The 8,779-nt window shown below is 55.5% G+C and overlaps 1 pseudogene; it reads right to left on the reverse strand.

Annotated features, from left to right (window-relative positions):
* Window positions 1-8,570, reverse strand: part of LOC102417661 — a 71,642-nt pseudogene extending 63,072 nt beyond the window's left edge.
* Between the last annotated feature and the right edge of the window lie 209 nt (window positions 8,571-8,779).

Genomic DNA, 8,779 nt, shown 5'->3' on the forward strand with positions numbered 1-8,779 from the left:
CCGATGGGCACTGACCCCTAACTGTGAACAAGATGTTGCTTGCAGGGCCCTGCAGGGATCACAGCTGTTTGTCTTGCCAGAAAGCGCCAGTTCTGGGGGCCCCAGAGGAGCCTGGAACACCTTGACCCAGCAGAGGAGCACCTCACCCTGGCGCTGCTGGCCGGGAGGCTGCTCTCCCGCCTGTGCTGCTGCGCAGCGTGTGGGGGAGACAAGGCCGCCAAGCTGTTATCAGCCCTTTGAAATGGTGGGGGGCAGGCCATCGGGGGAAGCAGTGCTTTCCGGGCCTGACGTGGTGGTGACCTGGCTTCTTGCTCCTCTCTGGCCATTCACCATCCCAGCCTGAGAGAGGAGGTCCTGTCCTCCCCATTCACTCCCTACGCCGTGGAGGCAGGACTCGCCCTGGAGGATGGAGTGGGAGGAGGACAGTGTCAAGGAGGCCTCTGCATCCCAGGGCAGGTTGGCGGGGGGGGGGGGGGGGGGGGGGGGGGGCTTCGTCTGCTTTCCTCTGGGGTTGCAGGGCAGGCCTCATCTCCCCCTTAGCTCAGAAAATAGTGCTACAGGAAGACAGAGAGCGAGGACAGCCACCGGAACAGCCGTCGCCAACCGGTGGTCCACGAGGTCCGAAAGGTTGGCGACCGCGGCACTAGAACATCCCCGTGTCGGCCACCCTTCCACGCCCAGCGCCTAGCATAGCCATTGACACATAACAGGCGGTTAGCAAATACTTAGGACTGTGCAATAGGTGTTACTGAGTGAAGAGGGCAGGACGTGGGAGCTGGGGACTAGGGGCTGGAGAGGAAAAGATGAAGCAGCAGCCAGAGAAATGCTGGAGAGAGAAGCGAGGCGCTCGCTGGCTCGGAGGTGCCCCCCAGGAGGTCAGGCTGGAAGGCAGAGAGGGAGAGAAGGGGGAGACGTACAGGAAGCAGCCCGCAGTGAGCAGGGGAGGGGGGAGATTTGCCCACTCTCACTCCCACCCAGTGCCAGCACCAGCAAGGCCACCGGGCCCGCGGGCTTGTCTCTGCTTTCCCTCGGCCGTGGGTCGCCTGAGGATGGAAGGTGAGAAGTAGGAGGCTGGTCTGAGATCTGGATTCTTTTTGAGGGGAGAGGAGATGCTGGTGCCTCTGTAGCTTCAGAGAAGTGGGGTGAGGGGGGACCTGGGCGTGGAGGACAGTGGCCATCGGATGGGAAAGCCATGCTCGCTCTTAGAAGGGGAGTGCTATCCTGAGCAAGGGGCCCGTCCTCACGTCGCCCCATCATCGTCACCACAGGTCTGCCCCAGGGGTTCCGTCTGTCCATTCTGCAACTAGAGAAACTGAGTCTGAGAGAGGGTGGGAGTTCCTTTCAGAGGGGCATCAGGGAGGGGAAGGAAGGGGCCCAGCTGTGCCTGATGCCAGAGCCCAGGGCTCAGGACAGGGCCGGAAGGCTTCTTGGAGGAGGTGGAATTGGATCGGCTGGGACTTCAGTGGGAGTAAATGGCATTATCCGTAAGAACCAGCTGAGAAGAGAAACCTCTTGTGTTTTCCCAGTCAGGAGAGATGTCCCATCTTGGGCTGCCACGGCTGCCACCCTGCATTAGGCTGCCCTCGGGCCTCCTGCCTGGGGCAGGGAAATTAGAGGCAATCGATGCGATTTCAAGGCAGCAGCTCCTTCCCAGCCGTCGGGGCCATGCCTGTTAACCAGCCCGCAGCCCCACTGGCCTGATACCACAAGCAAATAGCCCTAATGGGGACCAGACCTCCTCCCACCCTCCCACCTGCCTGCCTTGTGTCTGAGTGCCTCTGCGCTGAGCTGAGAGCCTTGCCCCTGGGACCTGTGTCCTGCCCTAGGCCCCCAGCCCCCTTCAGGGTAGGAGGCAGGGTTCTGAGCTGAGAGGGCTGCCCTGGCTTCCTGTCCAGCCCCCTTCCCAAGCCTCCTCTCTTGAAAGAGCCAGGACTAGGTTGGGGAGAGTGAGGTAGTCAACTCCGGGGCAGAACTTAAGGGGAGGCCCCAAAACTCAGCAACCAAGACAAATGATGTTTTAATGCAGTCTTTTGTGGGTTCAAAATTAATGCAAAGAATCCATGACAAACAAAATATCAACATTTTGAATGCAGGCATGGACTGACAGGGCCAGGATTAAGGCCAGGGGAGTGGGGTGAGTCAGGCAAGTGCACGGTCAGATCGGTCTTTATTCGGGCGTCCCTCGCCCGCCCTGCATCTGGACACGACCACCTTCTTCTCCACACCCCCTTGGGCCCAAGTCACAGAGGCCCCAGCACCCAGGCCCTTGCAGTGCTGCCCCCTCTGCCTGGAATCCCTCCCGGCTTCCTTCTCTGCTCTTCACCTGACCTGTAACATTCCTCTAGACCTCGGCTCTGGCTGCGCTCCCTTATCCCCGGACAGGTTTGGAGCCCTTTGCCTCCTAGGGTCTCTCCCCCGCCCCTCCACCAGTCACATATCTTTGCTCGTTTAGGGCAGATTGTTGACTCTGCTCATCTCCGCGTCCTTTAAAGGCCGTCACGGGACTGGACAGACTGGGCTTTGATCATCTTGGGCCGACGGACGGACTGGATGGAAAACGAAAGAATAACAGGGTTGTGGGTCACATCCCATTTCAACTAAGACTTTAATGACCAAAACCAAACAAAAGCCTTGAGGTTCCTCAGGCCCAGATGGGTCCACATGCTCCCGGCGCCAGGGAGGAAGTGCTGCCACACTGTGGTCCAACAAAGAGGTCCTGGCAGTCTCCGAAACTAGGCACTGGAATTGGATCTATGCTTTTTAAAAACACTTTTTTTTTTTCATGAACAAAACTCTTCAGCTTTCTCTAAAAGATAGCATAGGAAGAGGGAGCCAGTGCAGGCCAGGCCTCTCAAAATAAGGCAAAACCCAGCTTTCCTTTATTTCGAGCAATGATTTCTCCAACTGCAAAGAGGCCCAACTCCATGAGCCAGCTTTGCAGCAACCCACCAACTTCCAGAAAAGTTTCAACAACTCATAAAGATGCACATGTGCATGACGTCCCGGTGACCCCTTGGAGGGAAGGGGCCCCCAGAGTGCCTGAAAGCTGAGTTGGGGCCCAGTTGTCCCGACCCAGGACGACCCCCCGCCAGGTGGACACCGAGGCCCCGTCCGCAGGCCCAGCTTTTCTGCACTGAGACAGCCCACCCCTCCGCAGGCCCCTGGAGAGGTTCAGTTTTGCATCCCCTGATGTTTGGTAGACTTGACAGCAAAGCATCCTGGGAAAGTCACATTCCCTGGAAAGTCTGACCAAACTCTAAGGAGAAGGAAGCCTGCCAGCTAACGTGGTGAAGACCCACTGAGAGCCATGCCTGAAGCACAGGAGCCGGAGGAAGGCCTTTGAAGAACCTCAGCACGATTGTCCACACCGTCACTGTCTTCATCCGGACAGACTGGCCTGGGTCGCGTTACCTGAGCAGGGACCACCTATAAACAGCGGCTGGAGGCTGCCGCCGAGCCCTCCTCTGCCGGAGCCAGGGGCTCTCGGTGCCTGTTGACTCATCTGGAAAATGGGAATAACGTCAGGATGAGCTCATCAGTGCGGAAGCCAGAAAGCCGGCTGCCTTGCTATCTCTGTTTCCAATATGATTTTTATGGCCTCCAAGATGGTGCCTCCTTGTAAGCTTTCTCTGCAGCAGGCTCGTGTTTCTCCGCAGATTCCTTCGTGTTTGGCTAAGAACAGTCTGTGTTCCCTGCGTTGGTCAAGTTGCTCGGAATTCCTAATGCTCATTCACGTCCTTTCCAAGGATTAGCAGCACACCCCTTGCTCGTCTTTCATCGCACGCCCTCCGCATGTGGGGTAAAAACTGTGCTTGGGCAGAACCCTGGCTATGGGTGCCCATAAAATGGAGACTTTGGCGAGAGTCCCTTGCATGGGGCAGAGCGGGAATGCGGCCGAAATGCAGGCCTGAGCATCTTTAATGATGTGCAGAAAGAGAGGGCCTCTGCCCCCACGGGCAGATGTGCACAGCTGTTAATGGAGAAGCCCCTAACACCGCGACCAGCGCAGAGTAACGGATACCCTCAAATGCTTCCTAGCGGAGTTAAGAATTTTTTGTTGATCGTGCCTTTGAACTAAGGTCATTTAAGTATACAACAGATGTTCCTCTGAGGGAAACAGACTTATAAAGTCAGGAACATAAAGGGACCTAATGGTTTACTGGGGGTGGCGCATTAAGTTCATAGCAGTTTAACTCCTTTCAATGTTAAACAAAACAATGACGCAATTTTATGCACAATAAAAACCTGTCAAAACAATCATCCTGGGCCGTGGAGGTCCTTTCAGTCATTCTTCTAAAGATAAACCGAGGGCGCAAGTGACAGACGTTTCTGGCTTCTCCTGCGGTTAAAGCAGTCGGTGTGTCGGCCTCAGCAGTTCAAGGCCGAATCATCCAGGATGGTCAGCAAACCGCAGCTTGGGGTAGAGAGAAGGGCCGGATATAAAATAAAAAGGCAGGAAATTCATGCTCTGGGTGGCTGCTGGCCATGCTAGCCTTCCACAGGTGGGATCAGCCGTCACCTGGGAGGTGAGATTGGTGGGGAGCTGGATCCCTCCACCACCTGCCTTCGCATGTCACGCCTCACCATTAGAGCTTTATCAGACCACAGATATTTTTTGAGTGTCTGCTAAGCATCAGGCACGTCCGCTGGGGTTGAGCTTTACCCTCTTTGGGGTCTTCTGTGGAAATGCGATTCTCCGGGGAGGGATCCTGGAAACGACGGGATTTGCATTCAGATCGGAGTCTGAATCCTAGCCTGGCACGTACTAGTATTAGTTGTGTGACCTTGGACAGGTCACTTCACCTCTCTGAGCCTTTATCTCTCTCATGTTATAAGATGAGGTTGGTCATACTCACACCACAGGATGATCAACCCTGGGTGGGAGAATGGATGAAAATTCCAAGTCTGGTTCTTGGAACAGGTGTTTCACTTCCCTTCCCAAGGAAGAACCAGGCAGCACCCCTCTTTCAGGGAGTGTATAGTGTAGGCAGGGAGACGGACTCCATGTGCACAGAAGACAAGTGATTCTTCCAGGCCTTAAAAAAGCAGTGGCTAACGAAGGCCACACTTAGATGCTGTAGAGGCTGAGTGGAAGCTGGGCCACGTGGACTGGGTGATCATGGCTACGTTGGCCTCGAGTTGAGGCCAGGAGACTTTGGGAAGGGGAAGAAGCTTGTTCTAGTCAAGCAGACCCCGTGAGTAAGGCACGCGGGGAGCACTGAAGGCACGCCCGAGGCCCACAGTGCGGCAGCCAGCCTGGCTGAAGCACAGGGTTACTGGTGGGAACTGAGGTTGCCAGGGATGTGGGGTACAGATTGTGAGGGGCCTTGAATACCAAGCTTAGCTTTCTCTGGAGGCAGTAGGGATCGTGGTTGCTCTTTGAACTAGCGAATGTTAATAACATTCGTATTTCAAGATTAGTCCAGTCCATGAGTGGGCAATACGTGCCCCCCACCCTCCTATCCTGTGTCCATGGCAGACATTGCTAATCAATCTCAGCCTGGTGGCCGAGAGCGGATTGGAAGCTGTCATAACATGCTCTGTATGTGGGGATGATGATGCACCCTGTGTGTCTCACATACTTGAGAGCATGTATCTCTCTACTTTTTATTTTAAGACCAGCGGGGGGAAAGGCTCACTGTGAGTCTACAATGATTTTCATCTTTGCTGCTCCTCGGACCAGGTTCTGGGTCTGGAGCCTTCCCTCCACCTTCAGGCCACTCTGTTCACTGTCCCACACAGTCTCTGGCGCCCCCTGTTGGTCTCCGAATCCGACAGCTGCAGGTGCACCTGGAGTCCAGCCCCAGCCCGGGCACAGGGAGAGGGGCTGGGCTGCCGACAGGCCTGCCCAGGACCCCCGGCCGGGTGTCAGCGGTGAGCGGTGCCTTGTGGTTTCCCATCTGCACCCTCTTGGCAACAGTGCACATCAGCGAGGTCTGACTGTTCGGGCAGGAGCTGGGAAGGCTTGGCCTCACTCTGGAAAGGGGGTGGAATTTTCCTGAAATGACAAACCATTTAAATCTTTCAGGACTTTCTAAAGTTACTGAGGTGCCAGAAATAGAAGGCAAGTCTTGGCTTCATGTTGTTGTAATTTCCTTCTCGGTTTGCATTTGGAGTCAATTTTGGTCCACGGAGATGGCAGCGCCCAGAGCGAGTCCTGACTGCAGGAACAGGAGAGGGATGGAGGCCTCTGAGAGCAGGGCCCACCCTTCAGCTGGCCAGGGCCCCAGCCTCTGGGAGAGCCCACCTCCATCCCACCTGGCCCCTTCCGCAGGGCAGGGCAGCCTCATCCTGCCTCCCTGGAGAAGCCTCGAGAAGTCTGGGGCTCAGTTAAATTTGGACTTTAGACAAGCCATGCAGGAATGCTTTGCAGGTGTAAGTATATCCCATGCAATGTTTGGGACATACTTATATCAAACAAGCATTTGTTTATCTGAAATTCAAATTTAGTGTGTGTGTGTGTGTGTGTGTGTGTCTATATGCAAAGTGTGACTAAACCTGGCAGCTCTCGCTTGCACTCTCCCTGTCCCCTGGCTGCTGAGTGGATGCCACCCCAGGCCTTGGCTGCTCTTTGCCCCCCACCTGCAATGTTCTTCCCCCGGCGCTGCCTGGCCGGCTGCTCCTCGTCCTTCAGGTTTCAGCTTGAGTGGCACCTTCTCTGACCACCAGTCTAAAGCAGGCTCCCTGTTATTCTCCCTCAGAGCATCCTCTTCTTTCCCACGATTTGGAATTGGATATATACCCTCTATTAAGGCTGCCTCGCTCCCCGGCTCGGAGCTCCCCCAGGGAAGGGACTAATGCCCAGAGCCAGCAGCTGCCGGGCCCATGTTACTCATGTCAGTATTATTCCCGCCTCTAACCATGCTGGTCCCTCCTCCTGGGAGCTCTCGATGCCCCCTGACCCCCCTGTCCTTACCGTCCTTTCCATTTGGTTGGTTCATTGTTGTGGGGGATCCTAGGTGTGTCTGGGCTGGGCTAGGTGGGTTCCCAGGAGCTCAGATCTTCCTCTTGAGGAGCTCATGCGAATACAGGAGACTTGGGAACGGTGACTCCGGTGCAGTGTGTAAGTGCGTGGGTGGTGTCTGGGTGATGGGGGGGGGGGGGTGCCCTCCTAGAAGATGCCTGCGTCACAGCCCTCACCCTCACCCGGGAAGAGCCAGAGCTCCTAGTCATGTCCCAGGAGAGCTGTGTACAGACTTTGGCCACAGGGAGTCCTGGTGCCTCCTCTTCCCTAAGGCTTCTCAAGGTCAGAGGCCCGCTTGCCCCTCTCCACTTGCCCAGCTCCTCCTAGCACAGCCTGGGTCACAGCAAGTGCATTCGTACTCACGGTATAAATGTATACATGGAATGCTTTGGGCTGCAAGTAACACAACCCATGACTCACGCTATTTCTGTCAATAAGGAATGTCGTGTTTCACACTGTAGGACGCCAGAGGCAGGTGGACACAGCCAGAAGTTTAGTGACGGCTCAGGGACCCAGGTCTCCCTGTCCCTCCGCTCTGTTGTCCTCAGCACGGGTGCCATGCTAAGGGTAGTTCCCTGAGATCACAGGGTGGCCCTGGGTCTGTGTGCCACTCTCTTCTCACCCCGAGGGAGAGTGAGGGGACCCGCTCCCAGCCATGCCACATGTGCCCTTCTCCCGAGTCTGGTGGGGACAGTGGCCCACTCTGGACCGTGGACAGGTGCCTTGAAGTTTTCCTTGAAGTTTTAAAATATCACCTGGTGCTCCGTTGAATTCACTGCAACACCCTGGGGTGCCTTGGTGCGTGGTTTGGGAACTATGTTCTTAGAGTAATTATTGTGCCTCCATGGAGCCAGGCCTGAGGGAGGTAAATACCTGGACAAAATAAGGGTTTTCTGTTCAGCAAGAGAAAGAGTAGGAGTGGTTGCCTGATCAGTAACAGGAGCCATGGGAACGGACATTAATGATTGTTGCCTGGATGTTGCATTTCAAGGCCATTAAGAGAGGAGAAATAAAGACCTTCTAGTGGCTACTTGCTCATGCCACTGAGAAGCACAGAGTTTGCTGCCTGCAGAACTGTAATTCCTATGACAGGGTCATTTCCCTTGGTTTCTGTCGGTGACTGTTTAAAACATCAGTAACTGGTTCAGGGGCTCCTCACCCCATTGGACAGGCTGGGGAAACCGGGGAGCCCTCCTCAGAACAAGGACACGTGGGAGACTGGCGTTCACGTGCTGCTGGCCCCTGGTTCACTTTGTCATTCTAGGCACAGACTCTGACCGCTTTCAACCACGGCGTGCGGTTGAGATCTGTGAAATGCCGATCGTCACTCCCACCAGCTCCCCTGGGAGGACATCCTGTCCTGGAATGAGGGGTTCCTACTGCTGCTGAGCAAACTGACCGGGATGCTAAGGACACCCACTGACCAGAGCTGTGACCCCTTCCTTGCAAGAGCCCCAGAGCCAGCCACCGCTTATCCTGGGAGGCCCCGGCCTGGTGGCTGGATGCCAGGCTCGGGCTGGCCCCAGACAACAGGCCTGCTTCTGATTGTGGCTCTCCATCCTCAGCCCAGAGAGAGGGTTCTGTCCTCACCTGGTTTCTCCGCCATCCTCCACCACCTAGAGCAGGGGTGGGCAAACTTTTTGACTCGAGGGCCACAATGGGTTCTTAAACTGGACCGGAGGGCCGGAACAAAAGCATGGATGGAGTGTTTGTGTGAACTAATATAAATTCAAAGTAAACATCATTACATAAAAGGGTACGGTCTTTTTTTTTTTTAGTTTTATTCATTTCAAACAGGCCGGATTGGGCCTCACC

The sequence above is a fragment of the Myotis lucifugus genome, unplaced genomic scaffold (assembly GCF_000147115.1).
Source record: "Myotis lucifugus unplaced genomic scaffold, Myoluc2.0 scaffold_8, whole genome shotgun sequence".
NCBI classification, from domain to species: domain Eukaryota; kingdom Metazoa; phylum Chordata; class Mammalia; order Chiroptera; family Vespertilionidae; genus Myotis; species Myotis lucifugus.